This window comes from Apus apus, chromosome 10 (genome assembly GCF_020740795.1).
Source record: "Apus apus isolate bApuApu2 chromosome 10, bApuApu2.pri.cur, whole genome shotgun sequence".
NCBI classification, from domain to species: Eukaryota; Metazoa; Chordata; class Aves; order Apodiformes; family Apodidae; genus Apus; species Apus apus.
Window position 1 is genome coordinate 509,823 of NC_067291.1, and position 18,336 is coordinate 528,158.

An 18,336-nucleotide genomic window follows, 5' to 3' on the forward strand; every position below is an offset into this window, starting at 1 on the left:
CACAAGACGCTTGGTTAGTGGAGTTGGCAGAGAACTCCTCGCCACCCCAGTGCTCCCTAAGAGCAGTCTGAAGCTGAAAGCTTTCTGAGCTTGACTTGCTTGGAAAAACAGAAAATGTACAGGACTGGTCATGCAAAGTTGCCAGAACCGGCTAAAAATAGCCTGCACTTCTAACGAATATCGTAGCTTCCTTCTGCTTGCATGAATGGGAGTAACTTTGAATTTATTTTCCTTATTGAGAAGATGTTTCGCGTTCCAGAAAGATGAGGGCTGGTGCCTTTCTTTTCTCCCTATCAGGGTGATTCCATGTAATGCTTATCTGAGTGGGTGTCAGCACCAAATTAGTGGCTGTGAGCCAACCCTGTGCTTACTCGCAGGGCAGAGGAGGGTGTGGGTGTGCTCAGGAGGCTTCAATAAAATGCTTTACTCCGTGTTTACACAGCAGCGCAATTCCTGCCGCATCCCCTGCCTTGGTGGATGAAGCAGGAAAGAGGAGGAACAATCACCTCTTCTTGGGCACGCTTGTTTTCTTAAGGCACCCATTTGCACCTCTCCTTTTTGGGACATGTGTGCAGCTGGCCTTGACTTAACTTCTTGTGCAAATTGTCTGTGTTGTTCTGTCTGCATTCCAGCTTGGACGTGGTTGTGAAATCCTACAGCTCTACCAACCATGTGCAGCCTGGACCTTTGGTGCCATAAATCTGAAGAAATGCTGGAGGCAAATACTTGGGGCGCAGCTGAGAACTTGGGGCTTTACCTACAAGTCTTTTGGGACACAGGAGTCACCTTCAGCTCCCACAACATGAAATCTTGCTCTCTGCTGGACTCTCCCTTCCCCAATATTACTGATTTTCAGATAAAACCCTGAATAAGTGGAGTTGCCCAGAATTAAGCATGTCTGGAGATGCCCATGAAGCTGATGATCCCCAATCAGCCTTATCCCTCCTCTTCTCAAGGGTAATTTGTCACAGGCTCCGTGATTGCCCTGGGTGATTTCTCTCCATTTGAAACCACCTCTGTTCCTTGGTGCCCAGTTGCAGACTGCCACTGCAGAAGCCCTGCTGGCTCATTGCGTGGTACAGCCCACACCAAGGTTTCCTCTGTGTGCATCCAACAGATCAGTTCAGCAGGTGTGTTGGGGCAAACCAAAAGAATGTGCATTTTTTTGTCTTGCTGCAAGAGTGTTTTTTGCACTGTTTTGATCTGCTTTTGTGCATATGGGGATGCTAGAAGAGCCCAGCCTCTGGCTGCTGCTGTGCCAGGGGGTCACTGCCTTGACAGGGTGAGGTGGCAGATTTAAAGTGCTTTGGTTCTGTTGTCTGCTCTCCCAGGAGGGACAGATGGTGCTGGTGCTTCTTCTCAAGGCTCAGTGATGCCCTCAGCCAACATGGCCCTGTGGCCAGACAGCCTCTGCTCCTGCCCTGCAGCAGGATGAGGAAGAAGGTGGTTCCTTGCCAGTGTCTGGGCAGACAAATGGCTTTTTGTTGGGGCAGGAGAACTGATTTCTTCTGTTCCTCCCTGCCAGCACTGTCAGCACTGTGTCTTCACTTTCCTCCCCTTCTCTTTCCTGCTTTCCTTCTGGATCAGATCCACTTCACATTTTCCATCTGTTATTTTCTCTGCCAGTTTGCTGGCTGGCAGGGAGCTCCAGCATGCCAACTGGGTCTGCTCTGGCTTCAAGATCACAAGGACTTCACCAGCCACTACAAGTCCTCTGAGATCCTGGTTTAAAAGAAGCTTCCAAATGCTTGCCATGGCCCATTTCTCTGTGTTTGCCTTCAACAGTGCCTGGCAAGCTCTTTTGACTGCCACCCAAGGAAGGCTCTGAACAAAACACACAACTTGGTTACACATCCATTTCTTTTTCACTTATGCTTGTGGGCATCCAGCTCTGACTGACCACAGTGCTCATTTGCATACCTTTAAGCACACAATGGCAGTGCTATAGATTGTGTCATAACCACAAGTCCACCTTGCAAAACAAGCCTTATTGCCAGGACAGCTTCACTGTGCACTAGCTCAACACAAATGGATGTTTGCCGGTTTAGTCAGTGCTGGGGATCATTGCTGCGTTGCAAGGTAAGAGGACACCTGCTTTGTTGACTGACTATACAACTCAGTTAATTTGTAGCAGTCAAACTTGAGGAGCGTTTTCCTTGTTTGCAAGTTATGAAACACCTCACTCAACCATCTCAGGTGAGGAGAGGGCTGGCATGACCTCAGGGGGACTCATCTCTGTGTCTTGGATCCCCCAAAACAAAGGGCAGCATCACAGGTCACACACCCACCAGTTCTCCATGGAAGGTGAGGACAGTGTTTTGGACTCCAGGTTCCTTGCCGTGATCCTTCAGTATTCGCACGTGGAGGGGCAGCCTTGTGTGTGCTGTTGGTTTGGGGTCCTGTGTGGAGCAGCCAAATACCTGCTGTAAGCATCAGATGTCAGTGCAAGCCTCACCCTGGGGCAGAATGTAACCCAGGGGCTGAATTCCCTGAAGCCTGAGCTTGATCTCACCACCTTCCCAGGTTCTCCAGCTCCATCTGCACAGCTTGAGCAGGACTTTCACTGGAGGCAGCTACCTCTATCCTACCCTTATTTAGCCTATAAAGGATGTCTGTGTTTGCCTAGGAGAAGTTGTCACCCTCAACAGGGTCTCTCTGAAGCATCTTGCTCATCCCAGCATAGCAGTTCTATTTCTGACCAAGTAGATCAAATGTTTTCTCCCAAATTTGTGCAGAAAACTCTAAGACAGGTCTACCAGCACCTTTGACAACAGTTAGAAAAACTAACTGTTTTGGACTAGATGATCTCTAGAGGTCCCTTCCAACTCTGACAAATCTATGATTCTGTGAAAAAGAGATCAATTTAAAAATACAGTAGTAACTTCTTCCTCTCAAAGAGAGGAGATGCCATAATCCCAACCGTAGAGCCACCATCCTGTGACAGCCTTCTCCCACCTCCCAGTCAAAGTGGGCACAAGTGTTTGAGCTGCTGGAAGTAGACCTAGATTAAGATTAAGTCTGCAAAATAATCCTATGGGATAGCTCCAAGTGTGGGCAATTATATTCTGAAATAATAACACTGGATTGTATTTTAAAATATTAACTCCCTGCAGAGAGAAGCCTGCAGATGATTTTACCTTGAGAAGATTTGTTCCCAAAAGAAAAAAATCCACTGTTGCTGGACATGCCAAGAGGGATGCAGCTCAAAATATCTACCAACAATCCTTAGTTTTACGTATTTTTTTTTTTACCACTCAAAAGAGATCCTTTGGTGCTTTGAGCGCATCACCACAGAGCTTGCCCCTGGTCCTTGTCCTCCATTGTGAAAACAGATAGAGAAATATCTTGGGATCCAGCATTCCCAAACACCCAACAAGCTGGGTGAGGACAGGAGAAGATCCTAGGAACATTTGTGGCTGCTGGTTATATATTTTTGCAACTTTGTTCTGGTTTGGGTCAAGACCTTCAGCCGTCTGTGCTAGTCCATGCCACTACTCACTCCACCTTTTCTGTGGATGCCATGATTTAATCAGTCAGATATTTTCTAAACATGGAGTTACTTGCATAGCTCAGATTTACAGTTTCCTCAGAAGCCATCCTCATCCACTGACTTCCTTGTCCACACCCTGTTGTGTCTTTGCATGCTGATGAGACATGCTTTGTATCATCCATGCTTCTGTAGAACATGACACTTGGCGAGCAGGTGTTTAATACAGGAGTCTGGCCTGGGTTAATCATAAATGTCTAATTCCTGAGCCCCCACATGCCTTCAGCCAGCCTACTGAAATTCCTGCCTGAATTCAAAACTGGAGTTAACCCTGCACCAGTGGTCATGTTTTAATCACAGAATAACAGAATGTCAGGGGTTGGAAAGAACCTCTGAAGATCGAGTCCAACCCCCCTGCCAGAGCAGGACCAAAACTAGGGCAGATCACTCAGAAAGGCATCTAGACAGGTCCTGAAAGTCTCCAGAGAAGGAGACTCCAAAGCCTCTCTGGGCAGCCTGTCCCAGGGCTCTGTCACCCTCACAGGAAAGAAGTTCTTCCTCATGTTGAGGTGGAACTTCCTGGGCTCCAGTTTGAATCCATTGCCCCTCGTCCTGTCACAGGGCACAAGTGACAAGAGGTTGTCCCTGCCTTCTTGACACCCAGCCTGCATATATTTATAGACACTCATTAGATCCCCCCTCAGTCTTCTCCTCTCCAGACTGAACAGCCCCAGGTCTCTCAGCCTTTCCTCATGACAGGTGTTCCAGTCCCTTCATCGTCCTTGTAGCCTCTGTTGGACTCTCTCCAGCAGATCCCTGTCCCTCTGGAACTGGGGAGCCCAGAACTGGACACAACACTCCAAGTGAGGTCTCACCAGGGCTGAGAAGAGAGGGGGAGGAGAACCTCCCTTCATGTGCAGGACACACTCCTCTTAATGCACCCCAAGATACCATTGGCCTTCTTGGCTACAAGGGCACATTGTTGTCCCATGGAGAACTTGTTGTCTCCAAGGTCCATGCCCGTAAGAGCTCAAAGGCCTTTGCATCCTCTCTCTGGCAGTTCATCACAGCAGCAAAATAAAACCCAACTGTCTGACCCTTTCTGTCCCTGCAGAGACAGGGACTTGAGACCTTACTCATGAATTTATATAAGTGAGACAAAGAAACACAATCATCAGTACCTATCACCATGTAATCACAGAGATTTAGCCCTACAAGGACCTACTGGGGGTTTCTCATCTATCTGTGGCCAAAGCAGAGTTCACTTCAAAACCACACAAGGTTGCTCAGGGCCTTGTCCCGTCTGGTGGTGATGTTTTTATGGTTGGGGAACCCTCTCCAAATCTTTGGGCCTGTCCCATAGCTGCACCATGCTTATGGTGGGCATTTTTTTCCTTTTCTGTAATGTCCCTATGGCAGTTTGAGCTGTTGCCTCTTGTCCTTTCTCTGCTTCTCTCTGAGAAAAGTCTGGGTTTGTCTTTTCTATATTCACCCTCTAGGTAAATAAAGGCAACAGTTATATTTCATGGAAATCTTCTCTTCTCCCATGAGACAGGTCCAGATTCTTCAGTGTCTCCTCATATGCCACATGCTCCAGTCTCAACCATCTTAGTGACCCTCAGCTGGTCTTTGCAGTTGACCAGCTTTTCAAATGCACCTCTGGAAGGATATTGTCAACGTCCTGTTTCCACGAAAAAAGGTGAAATCAAGTGGTCAGTGATGTTACTTAGAATCCCAGGCTGGCTTGGGTTGAAGGGACCTTAAAGATCATCCAGATCCAACCCCCTGCATGGGCAGGGACACCTCCCATCAGACCAGGTGGCTCAGAGCCACATCCAACCTGCCCTTGAACACTTCCAGGGATGGGGCAGCCACAGCTTCCCTGGGCAACCTGGGCCAGAGTCTCACCACCCTCACAGGAAAGAATTTCTTCCTGATATCTAATCTAAACCTATATTCTTTAAACTTTAAACCACCTCCTCTTGTCCTATCACTAGTTCCCCTCCACTGCAGCATCTCTTTCTCAGGAGCCATCTGTCTACATGCCCATTAGTATCTTGCCTGTGTCTTTGGCTTTTTTCTGTGTGTTTTTCCCATCACACACCATTGACTCCAGAAAGATTTAAGACCCAGCCACATGGCACTCATAGAACCATAGAATCATAAAATGGTTTGGGTTGGAAGGGACCTGAAAGATCATCCAGTTCCCAACCCTCTGCATGGGCAGGGACACCTCCCACTAGACCAGGTTCCTCAGAGCCACATCCCACCTGGCCTTGAACACTTCCAAGGATGGAGCTTCCACAACTTCTCATGTTCTATCCCAGAGAAATTGCTTTGTCCAGACTCACCAGGTCACTCAATAGGCTTTGTTTTGGGCTTCTAGTACTTTTATTTTTCCATAAGAAAGGTTTTGATGAAGGAAGGACAGCAAAGCTGCATGGGTGCTTTTCAGAGCTTTTCCCAAGCTCTGAAATCATTATTAAGTCCTCATGGGCAGCTGGGCCCTGATAGATGCATGCAGGAGAGGTGAGGCCAGTTTTGAGGGAGCTTTGCATACCTGGGGCACAGAAGGCAGAGAGGGGACCAGTTCTGGGAACCTCAGTTCAAGAAGGACAGGGAACTGCTTGAAAGAGTCCAGGGCAGAGCCACAAAGATGATTAAGGGAGTCAAACATCTGCCTTATGAAGAAAGGCTGAGGGAGCTGAGTCTTCTTAGCTTGGAGGAGACTGAGGGGTGACCTCATCAATATTTATAGATATGTTAAGGGCGAATGTCAGGAGGACAGAGCCAGGTTCTTCTCAGGGATGTCCAGTGACAGAACAAGGGGCAAGGGGTGCAAACTGGAGCACAGGAGGTTCCACGTAAATGTGAGGAAAAACTTCATTACTGTGAGGGTGACAGAGCCCTGGGACAGGCTGCCCAGAGAGGCTGTGTAGTCTCCTTCTCTGGAGACATTCCAAACCCCCTGGACATGTTCCTGTGTGACCTATTCTAGGTGACCCTGCTCTGGCAGGGGGATTGGACTGGATCATCTTTCAAGGTCCCTTCCAACTCCTAAGATTCCATGATTCTGTGGCCCAGGACCATGGAGTGATAGAGACAGGGAAGGTAGGGAGGAGCCGCAGCAAAGCTTGGATAACGCATGAGGAAGCAACTACATTCTCTGCACAGGACTTGGGCTATGAGGAAGGTCCAGCTCCTTCTCAGCAGGGATCAATAATCCAAGATAGGCCCGGGGCGATAAGGAGATTTTTGCACTTTGTTTCACTCTTGTTCTGGGTCATTCCTCAGGGTGTGTTTCCTGGAAGAGTCTGGCACCATCCACGACTAGGTTTGGTGCCAGCAGTAGGATGGGATACTATAAAAAACCCACACATCTTTAAACACATCTCAAATAACTAAGCACTGTGGAATGAATCATAAACCACAGTCCCTTGACAGATGAAGAAGCACAGGGAAGCCAAAACATCTAGTGCAGCAAGGAAGTGAGGTCCTAGTTTGTTGCCCTGGCCCTCAAGGTTTGTTTGGGAACTTAATAAAAATGTGTTGATGTTCTTTCCTGTTAAACAAATTCATCTATTTCAACCCCCCAGGGCTAGAAATGAGTGCTAGGTCTCACAGAAGATTGAATCATTTATCTTCTCATGGGGTGAAGCTCTTGTTTTTGATGTGGTATGGACCCCATTTCTGAGGCAGGCATGAGCAGGAGGGCAAGCATTTGCCCTTGGACAGAAGGAATAGCCAGTCTGGGCAAAAGAAGGTGAGACTTAAACAAAAGTCTGGGTAAATGTCCAGGAGGAAGATGCTGAGAGAAGAAACAAGCTCTGCCCCATGAGCAGATGAGATGAATGCAAGTGGCCCATGCTGTGAAAGTCCCAGGAGCAGGGACTTAGATATTACAGGAGCAGGGACAGGCTCCTGGATGCCTCCTGGATCCAGTGGAGATTAGACATCAGCCGGGTAAGGTGCCACTGACATAAAAATTTGCCCAGGTGGCAAGAGCCCTGCTTGGAGAATAAAACACAAAGACAGACAGAAGACAGGCTGTGAATCCAGTGATAACCTGGGAAGCTGCAGCATCCAGGTTTTTCCTTCCTCTGGCAGCACCAGATACCTGGAGGGCTTGTCCAGTGTCACCAAAAAGGCCTTGAGCAGCACAGCAGTTTCCTGTTCAGTGGTTTTCCCAGAAATGTGGAGAGCCTATCAGTGAGGTCTCCCAGGAAGGTTTTTCTCCCTATTTAATCTCATCCTGAGTACATAGAGGTGTGACATTCTTGTCCTTCTATGCTCTCCTCCTAAGGAGGGAAAAGATTAACAAACATCATCTACGGTAACCATCAGGGTGGATTGTGGCAGTGCCAAGCCAGATAAGTCTCAAGATCAAAGAGTACCTCATGACATACGTTTCTGCAGAAAGCAACCAGAAATTGCTCTACAATTAAACAAACATGGACAAACCCTGGCACCACCTTCTGTCTGATTGCTGCACAGGACTCCAGGCCCCAAAGCATCAGAAAGACTCGGAGAAACCTCTCCCACTGATGAGAATAGTAGGATTTGGGGCCAAATAAGCTCCTCCTTTCCAAAGTCTGTGGATTAACAACAGATGTTGATGTGTTTCTTGCATGCTGGCCAAACTCCCAATGACTTGAGGAGCACCTCTGCCAAGGGGAGGGAGCAACCCAAGATCACAAAATCATTGCCCCTGAAATCTTCAGCCACAAAGGAAACACAGTTCCCATTCAGTCCCTCTTTTGTCTACTGCTAAATGACCATTCCCAGTTATAAGCCTGGGATGACCTCCTAGGGATGGGAATGGTCTGTCCTGCATACCTTTCATACACGTGGTGCATAGTCTCTGCCACCTTCTAATGCAAACACCTTAGGAAAAAAGTCAGCATTAAATGGCATAAATGTATAACAAAGCCAATATATGGCTTTGTTATATGAGATTTCAGCAGCTTCCCACCTCCAAAGGTGTCCAAAGAAGAATGTGGGAATACTAGGAATATCTCACCCTTCCAGATCTCATGCTTGGAGAAGTTATTCCCCTTTCCAGTCAATCCCTAATCTCCTCCTTGGCAATCTCATTTTCTGCAAGGGCTCCTCTTTTTCCTCTCGACTCGTTTGCCCTTTTGGGGTCCCGTGCAGCGTCACAGGCAGCCCTTCTCCTTGCCCTCAAGGCCAACACCCACACAGTAAACACCTCTCCTTGCAATCACTCACTCCCTCATTCCCCACTCCCTTGCTTATCCCTTGGCTTGCCCTTTTGGTTCCTCCTGGTCTTGTTGTCACCTACTGGCACTGGACAGGGTTCCTGCCTCATCTGCAAAAGGTGGAGAGCCCCCAGACTGCACTGGTTCTTTTATGCTGCTCAGCATGGCTGAGGGCTACAAAACCCCTCTGCTGCTTCAGCCTTGGGTGGTTCTTTGCCAGGATGTAGGGACCATCGATTAAATTTTCTCCATCCATGTGTCATTTCAGACAGTTGTGGAGTATCTCCAGTTTCTGGAAACCACTGTGATGAGATGTTCTGATGTTCCTAGTGTCCTGACTCTTGCCCGCTTTGGACACCTCTGGAAGTGAGAAGCTGCTGAACTCTCACCTATTGATTTTGTTGTGCATTTGCTCCTAATGCTGACTTTTTTTCTAAGGTGTTTGTATTAGAAGGTAGAGGAGACAATGCATTATATTTGAGCAAAGTATGCAGGACTTCCATACTCAGCCTCCCACCATCAGCAGCGGGAATGTTCTCCAGCCTCCTTGTGGGCCCAAAGGTTGGAAAAGTGCCCGGGACTTGGCCCACTGTCCATGCCCAAAGGCCATTCCTTCAGGAATGTGATGGAAAAGCAACCACTGAAGGAGGAGGCTGAGCATGGAAAGCTGTTTTGAGTAGAACTGAGGAGAAGGCCTAGCATGCCAGCACTGGGAGTGGGCTGGAGGCCATTGAGGCACAAGTCAGAGATTTTGAGCAGCCAGTGGAATACAAGGTAGCTCTTCTGCAGCCCCCTGGAGACCAGTGGGGCTGCAACTGATGAATGTTCAGCTTTTTTCAGCGTGCGGGCTATAGACTTATGTACCTGTTGCAAGAAAGGATGAAGAGATAAACAGGAGGAGTCTGCAGATCAATGCATGGCTGCATGAACTGGTGCCACGGGCGGGGCTTTGGGTTTTTCAGTCATGGGCTGCTATACGAGACACCTGGCCTGCTGGTGGCAGGTGGGATGCACCTGTCCCAGAGGGGCAAAAGGCTTTTGGGGCAGGAGTTAGCAGGGCTCATTGACAGTGTTTTAAACTAGATGTGAAGAGGGCAGGGGAGATAACTGGGCCTGTTAGGGACAAGCCCAAGAGAAACATGCCAGGGCTTGAAGGATGGTGGACAAGGGAGGATTCTTACTCTCTTGTTTCATTTGAGAGAAAGGATAGATGTTTAGAAATCATGGAAGCACCTGAGAAGGGTCTGGTAGGAAATGGGGCCCACAGTGGAAAAAAGGTGTCGGAATCATTAGCTCATCTGACGTGCATCTGTGCCAATGCATCCAGGATGAGCAACAAACAGGGGGAGCTTGAAGCCATGACACACCTGGAAAACTATGACATAGTGGCTGTCACAGAAAAGTGGTGGGATGCACCACATGACTGGAGTGCCACAATTGATGGCTACAAGCTCTTCAGGAGGGATCGAAAGGGAAGGAGAGGGGGTGGAGTGGCCCTGTATTAGAGAATGCTATGAGAGCTTGGAAATCAAGTGTAGTCGTGATGAGGTTGAGAGTGTTTGGTTTAGGTTAAGGGCCAATAAAGCTGATATTGCTGTTGGGAGACCTCCCAGCCAAACAGTGAGGTTGATGAAGCTTTCTATAAGCAGTTGGGAGAAATCTCCCAGTCACTTGCTGTTGTTCTTGTGGGGGACTTTAACCTCCCAGACATCTGCTGGGAATACAACACAGCAGAGAGGGAACATTCCAAGAGGTTCCTGGAATGAGTGGAAGATAACTTCCTCACACAGCTGATAAGTGAGCCGACCAGGGAAGGTGCCCTCCTGGACCTGCTTCTGGTGAACAGGGAAGATTTTGTGGGGGAAGTAGATGTTGGAGGCCATCTAGGGAACAGTGATCATGAGATGATTGAGTTTTTGATCCTTGGAAAAACAAGGAGAGGAGTCAGTAAAACTGCCACCTTAGACTTCTGGAGAGCAAAGTTTGACCTGCTCAGAAGACTGACTGACAAAGTCCCTTGGGAGACTGCCTTGAAGGATAAAGGAGGCCAGGAAGGCTGGACATAATTCAAGAAAGAAGTCTTAAAGGCACAGGAGCAGGCTGTCCCCGTGTGCCCAAAAACCAGGAAGTGGGGTGGGAGACCAGCCTGGCTAAGTAGGGACCTTTTGCTGGACCTTAGGAACAAAAAGAGAGTCTATGACCTTTTGAAGAGGGGACAGGTCACTCATGAAGTCTATAAAGGTGAAGTGAACCTGTGCAGGGTGAAAATCAGAAGAGCCAAAGCACAGCTAGAGCTCAAACTAGCTACAGCTCTTAGGGATAATAAAAAATGTTTCTGTAAGTTCATTAACCACAAAAGTAGGATTAGAGAAAATCTGCACCCTTTATTGGATGCAGAGGGAATCTTAGCAACAAAGGATGAGGAAAAGGCTGAGGTGCTCAACACCTACTTTGCCTCAGCCTTTAGCCGTGGAACTAGCTGTTCCACGGGTACCCAGCCACATGAGATAGGAGACAGGGAGGGGATGCAGAACGAGGTCATCACAATGAAAGAGGAAGTGGTCAGAGACCTACGACACCACTCAGACGCGCACAAGTCCATGGGACAGGATGGGTTACACCCAAGGGCACTGAAAGAGTTGGCAGATGGGATCACCAAGCCACTTTCCATTACTTACCTGAAGTCCTGGCTGACTGAGGAAGTCCCAAGGGACTGAAGGGTGGCAAATGTAACACTCATCTATAAGAAAGGCAGAAAGGAGGATCCGGGAAACTATAGACCTGTCAGTCTGACCTCGGTACCAGGGAAGGTCACAGAGCAGATCATCTTGAGTGTCATTAGAAGGCACAGCGTGGACAACCAGGGGGTCAGGCCCTGTCAGCAGGGGTTTATGAAAGGCAGGTCCTGCCTGACGAACCTGATCAACTTCTCTGGCATGATGACCCAACTATGATGAGGGAATGGCTGTGGATATTGTCTGTCTGGACCTCCAAAAAGCATCTGACACTGTTCCCCATAGAACTCTCATAAAAAATGGGCTGCTTGTGGCCTGGATGAGCAAACGATCTGTTGGACCAAGCACTGGCTGGACAGCTGGGCCCAGAGAGTGGTGGTCACTGGTATCCAATCCAGCTGGGGCCGGTCGCAAGTGCTGCTCCTCAGGGCTCAGTGTTGGGACCATTTCTGTTTAACATATTGATGATTTTGATAAGGACGTAAAGGGTATCATCAGTGAGTTTGCAGATGACACCAAGCTAGGCAGGAGTGTTGATCTGCATGAGGATAGGGAGGCTCTGCAGAGGGACTTGGATAGATTGGATCGTTGGGCTAACGTTAATGGTCTGGGCTTCAACAAGGTCAAGTGCTGGGCCCTGCACTTGGGTCACAGCAACCCCAGGCAACACTTCAGGCTTGGGGAAGTGTGGCTGGAAAGTGTCTGGCAGAAAAGGACATGGGGGTTCTAATTGACAAGCGGCTGAACATGATCCAGCAGTGTGTCCAGGTGGCCAAGAAAGCCAGTGGCATCCTGGCCTGTATTAGAAATAGTGTGACCAGCAGAAGGAGAGAGGTGATTGTCCCCGTGTGCTCAGCACTGGTGAGGCCACACCTGGAGTATTGTGTCCAGTTTTGGGCACTTCAATTCAAGAGAGATCTCGAGGTGCTGGAGCGAGGACAGAGGAGGGCAACGGAGCTGGTGAAGGGTCTAGAGAGTAAATCTTATGAAGAACACTTGAAGGAGCTGGGAATGTTTAGTTTGGGGAAGAGGAGGCTGAGGGGAGATGTCATCAGTCTCTACAACTACCTGAAAGGTCATTGTAGAGAGACTGGTGCTGGTCTCTTCTCACAGGTCATTAGCAACAGAACAAGAGGGAAGGGCTTCAAGCTGCAACAGGGCAGGTTTAGACTGGACATTAGGAAAAATTATTTCACAGCAAGTGGTCAGACACTGGAATAGGCTGCCCGGGGAGGTGGTTGAGTCACCATCCCTGGATGTGTTTAAGAGTCGTTTGGATGTGGTGTTGGTGGATGTGGTTTAGGGGAGAACTTTGTAGAGTAGGGATGGTGATTGGACTCAGTGATCCCAAGGGGCTTTTCCAACCTGAATAGTTCTATGATTCTATGACTTTCTCCCAGGGGCAGAAGACACTCATGGGCTGTGACTTCTCTGCTGGTGCATGGCTGAACTGACCTGCATGTGCATAGTGATACATCCTACTCTGAAACTTGCTCTGGAGACCAGACTAACTGCTCATCTTCAAGGCTTCCCCCAAATAACCCTCAGCCCTGATCAATTGGCTTGTTCTAGTTTTTCAGATCATGTTCCTTTCGGAAAACAGTGACTGCTTGCCTCCTTCGCTGGGGTGCAGCTGAGCCCAGCTGGGGACAAAGCCCAGGAGTATGAAGCCCAGGGCCACAAAGATGCTCAGAGGTCTGGAGCACCTCTCCTATGATGATAGGCTGAGAGAGTTGAGGTTGATCAGCCTGGAGAAGCTCTGGGGATACCTTAGAGTGCCTTCCAGTGCCTGAAGGGGCTACAGGAAAGCTGGGGAGGGACTTTCTATGGGGGCATGGAGTGATGGGACAAGGGGGAACAGTTTCAATCTGAAAAGGGGAGGTTTAGGTTAGATATGAGGAAGAAATTCTTTCCTGTGAGAGTGGTGAGACACTAGCCCAGAGAAGCTGCCCCAGCCCTGGAAGTGTTTAAGGGCAGGTTGGATGGGACTTGGAGCAACCTCATCTGGTAGGAGGTGTCCCTGCCCATGCAGGAGGTTGGCACTAGATGATCTTTAATGTCCTTTCCAACCCAAACCAGTCTGTGATTCCATTATTCTAATGGCAACAAAAAAGGAGACAAGAAGCTACATCTCCAGAAGAAGCTGCAAGAAGAAGCAGGGAGCGGGCATTGGGGATGCTGGGAAAGGACCAGCAACCTCATGCTGACTTGAACTTAAAGCCATGCAGCTACTACACCCAAGTCTGGAAGCAGTACATCTGTGAGGACACAATGCTGGAGGACAAGTTTTATAAACAACTTGTTTTTCTATTCCAGCTTTGCTAGTTTGCATTCCTTTTAGCTGGAGAGCTGCAAGGTCTAAAGACCTGGGTTTGATAGGCTCTGTGGGGTGTTGGGAAGTGGGAGATCCAAGCCAAGGATTTGGCTGACTCAGGGTCACAACATGTCCTGGCAAGAAGCCCAGGGCTGGGAAAGGAACAGGATGATGCCTTGAGAAACCCCATGTAAGGCTACATCAGACTTGTTGGGTAGATTGGTGACACAAGACAGTGGCTGCTCTTTTAGCCCTTGGAAGGTGGCAGTCCTTTACATCCCTGGGCTAAGATGGAAAGAGGCCAGGAAGGTGTCAAGTCTGGCCCATACTTGCAGGCTACAGATAGTTAATTGGTCTTTAGGATGCTGAGTAAGGCCTGTTCATTCCCTTCTTCTCAACATACCAGTTGCCTTACACGTGGGACAGCAGAGTTGAGTCACTCCTGCATTTTCTTGTCTCCCAAAGCAATCACTGAGTTGGAAGCTGCTGAACCTATTAGAGAAGCTGTTTTGACCCTGAGTCCACCCCTCACAAGGCTGTGCACTCCCCTGGCTGAGTCCATCGCTTCTGTTCATCACAGAGTCACAGAAAGGGCATGGTTGGAAAAGACCTCTAAGATGACCAGGTCCAACTGTCCATCCAGGAGGAAAAAAACAAAACAGCAACCACAAAACAAGCCAAAACCAACCAAACAACATCACAACACCCACCATACCAACTAGAGCATCTCCTGAAGTGCCACATCTACATGTTGTTTCAATACCTTCAGAGATGGTGACTTCATCACCTCCCTGGGGAGCTCTGGTGCCTGCCCCATCCCACCTGCCTGCCCTGGCCAGGCAGTGAGCAGTGGTTCCCTGTTTCTCACATGCCTGTTGGTGGGAGCAGCTGTTAAAAAGCTGATCATTGCTGATCATGGCACTGGCAGCCACCCACGGTTGTCCTTGTTCACCTGCTCACCACTTACTCCACGAAACAAACTTGACAAAGCACTTCAGCTCTTGCCTATGGTTTGTGTTGCTAACCTACTTTGGCAGGGCCACCGTGCTCTTTCCCAAGACCTGCTCATTTCTGCACCCAGGTATTCATATGACATTGGCCATGGCCACCTCTGCCAACAGTTCAAGGGAAGACAGTTTATTTTTCTGACATTTTTGGTTAAAAGGGCCGTTTTGGTTCCTTTGAACTGGATATTCACTGGTGGCTCTGTGAAGCCAGCTCTGTGCTACGTAGCCTCAGAGGCAGGGAAAACTATTACATCAAAGTCTTTTGAATGCAATTAGCTCAGCTCGGGAATGGAGCAGCAAGTAGGACATGACTGACTTTTCTCATTTTTCAGGTGCAAATCCATTTGTCTCTACTGTGCATTTCTCTGGGAGGTGTTTTAAAATTGCACAAAAACTGCAACATATTGGTGATAGAGGGAATGTAGCTTTAGACTCGAGCACAGTAGGATGAACATCTCGGACAAATAGACCAGGTGTCCACATTCAGCTCCTCCAAAGCCTTTGTGGTCTTGGCAATGGCTCCTTCCATGCAGTGCTTTTGTCAGTTAGCTGGCAAAACCTCCAGCCAGTCTCTGAAGGCATCAGAGTTTGAGTTTTCCTCATGTTACTCCCCCAGCTTTGCCAGGAAGAACCCTTCTGGTAAGGATGCCTGTGTACCCATCACCAGCTGGGGGTTGAGAGAAGATTTCAAGAGGATGATAAAGATGATTCACAGATGTTTGTTACCATGCCACTTGGCATTAAATCTTTTGTTTTCTGTCCAGAACTGCAGCAGAGTTTTTTATACAGGCTTTTCCTGCCTGAGCCTTGAAGCAATTCTGTAGTTAACAAACTGAGTTTGCTCTACCAACTTCTCCAGCAAGAAGTCCTGCAGGATTCATGTTCTTAGCACATATGGAGACTCTGTGTCCCAGGTGTAGCCTGGAGCACTGCTGGCACTCATGGTGTCTCCTAAGTGAAGTGCACATTGACATGGACATAACCAGGATTGTCTTTCTTATCTGGGAAGCAGATGATGGGGAAGGAGAACCACGTGGTTTTGGAGAACCAAGGCCAAGAAGAATCTTAGGATGCAAAAGAGTTACTGGGCTGGAAGAAAGTGGTTTCTCAGAGATGTGAATCAGCCTGGGACCCTCCTCTGCTGGATACTCCAAAAGACTTCAGCCAAGGAAGACAAGATGATCACAGTCTTGCTGCAGGCAAGGATGACTCAAAGGGAAAGGCATGGTGTGGCTGCATGGGTGGAGGAGGGTGCTTCCCTCCAAGAAGGTGTGTTGTTTTGTTGCTCTGTGAGCTGGGCTGAGTTGCTTGTTGTTTTTCTTGGACTGCAGTGAAAAGGTTGCTTTGAGACACCTCATGAGCAAGGCTGGGAGGCAGCACCAACCCACCAAATACCTGCCATTCCCCTTCACCTTCCCAGTGCTTAGTTTCTGTCAGGTCCCACCTCCTCTAGTCCCTGTGGATCTTCCTAAACCTCCTCCTCTTGCAGGTGACCACCTTTAGGGCTAGGATGAGCAACTCCAGGGCAGAGCTTTCACTCTGGTACTCAAGCCTAACCCAAGAGGGTTAGTTCTGCTCTGCCTGGACAAGCAAGGAGCAATGAGAGCAAAGCAAGGGACAGCATGAGTCAGAGAGGTACCAAATTGTCTGCTCCTCTGTGCCAGATGAGACACAGTCCTTCAGTTTTGTAGTTTTTTACACTGGAAAATATCTAGAGTGGCCATTTCTGTCCAAGTCAAGCATGACCTTGGTCCTGTGCAACGTCCCTGACTCACCAGCTCAGCTTTTTCTCTCTGCTGGAGATCTTGGTGCAGTTATTAAGAGAAGTTTGACTGAAACACATCATGTCACAAAGGGGGATTTTTGTCCTAAAAGGAGGGAAATACATTCTGGGTATGTAAGCTTTTAGTTTTCTGTAAACATCTTCTTAGGAGATTATTTTCCATTGCCTTATTTAGAGCCAAATTGCTCCCTACCACAGGAAAGGTTTTTTTCAGAACTGTTGGTCATTTCTTGGCCCCAGCCCTGCTCTTTGTGGGCTCAGCCACGTGAGCATCATTGTTGGCATGAAGTCTACATTTGCTCTTCCCTGAAAGAACATTTTCAAAATTATATCTAACACTTGAGCATTTTTCCCCACAAAGAGTTAGTGCACTTTTTAATAAACACCAGAAATACCTGGAGATCCTAGAAAAAGAATAAAAGAATAAAAAAATAATAATAGAAGAATAAATAATAAAAGAATAACAATAATAAAATAATAAAAATAATGCAGGTGACTGGGAGAAGGGATATGGAAATCTGTCCAGAATCCATGGGAAAGTGAGGTGCAGAGGAAGTCGTGCAGAACAGCAGTTTCAGGTGCTGGGGATGAGTGTTGACATTTCTCTGACCCCAGGATCTTCAGGTTGGTTTTGACCATGTTTATTCTAAGGCTCTGCTTTAAGGAGGATTGGGATTGCTGTGGGCAAGTTGTGACACCTCAAGTAGAAACAAAGGCTGCCAGATGCTTTCTTGACACCAGTTGCATTTGGGATCCCCTCAAGATTTGTTACCAGGTTAAGATCAGGGCTACGCGTGTCTTGATGGGTTGACATGGAGATGCTTGTCCCCAGTTGGTACCTCTGTTCTTCCTGGGATGATTTTGGGGACCATCTTGTCCAAGGAAGGGCATGCATCCCCACTCCATTATCTCAGGAAGGCAGATGTCTTCTACTATCTGTCCTTCATCACAGGCTCTGGAGATGATGTCCCACACTAGTTCTTGGCAGTGCTCTATCACTTGGGTTTTCTCCTGAGACTGTCCCAAAATGCTGCCTCTCCTGCCTTCCCTGTGCAAGAAGGTCATACCAGGAGGAAGAAACACAGATTAAATAGAAGCAGTTAGAGCAATATGATTTGCCAGAGTCCCCTGCAAAAAGCATTAGATGTGGTGGCTCAGGGATGATTTTACCCTGAAGAGCTCAGCCCAGTTCTCCCCTTTCTCATCTTGCCTTTGACATGGACCATTTCCTCTCTCTCCTTTGGAGCTGCAAATGCTTCAAATTTGACATCCCTGTTTACAGATGTTGCCCAGACATGAAAGGTCTGTAGATCTGACTATCCCCTATCAGAAACACATGAGAAAACCTGACTTGTTTTTTGCAGGGCTCATCCAGCACCATGATAGCAAATGCCACCACTATTTGCTTCCACTTTCTATTCCAAGATCCTCCTGTGCACCAACAGGTTTACTCTGATCCAATACACAAACACACTCCTCCAAGAGATTGTCTTCTTCATAACCACAACATATTTTTAGACACCCATCCATGGTTTACTTACTGGCTTTGCATTTGTCTGTATGTTTGTAATAATCTTTTTTAAGAGTAGAAATAATTCCAAGTTAGCTACTAGATTTCTTTCAGATAGTGCTTTTTTGTGAAGGGCAGGTGTGATGAGAAGTAAACACCAAGAAGTGCTTGAACCTTAAGAAATGTTTAAACACTCTGGGAAACATTGGCAGCATTTCATGGGTAGAATTTAATCCCTAAAATAATACGTATGGTTTGTTCTGAGCTGCATCCACATGCAC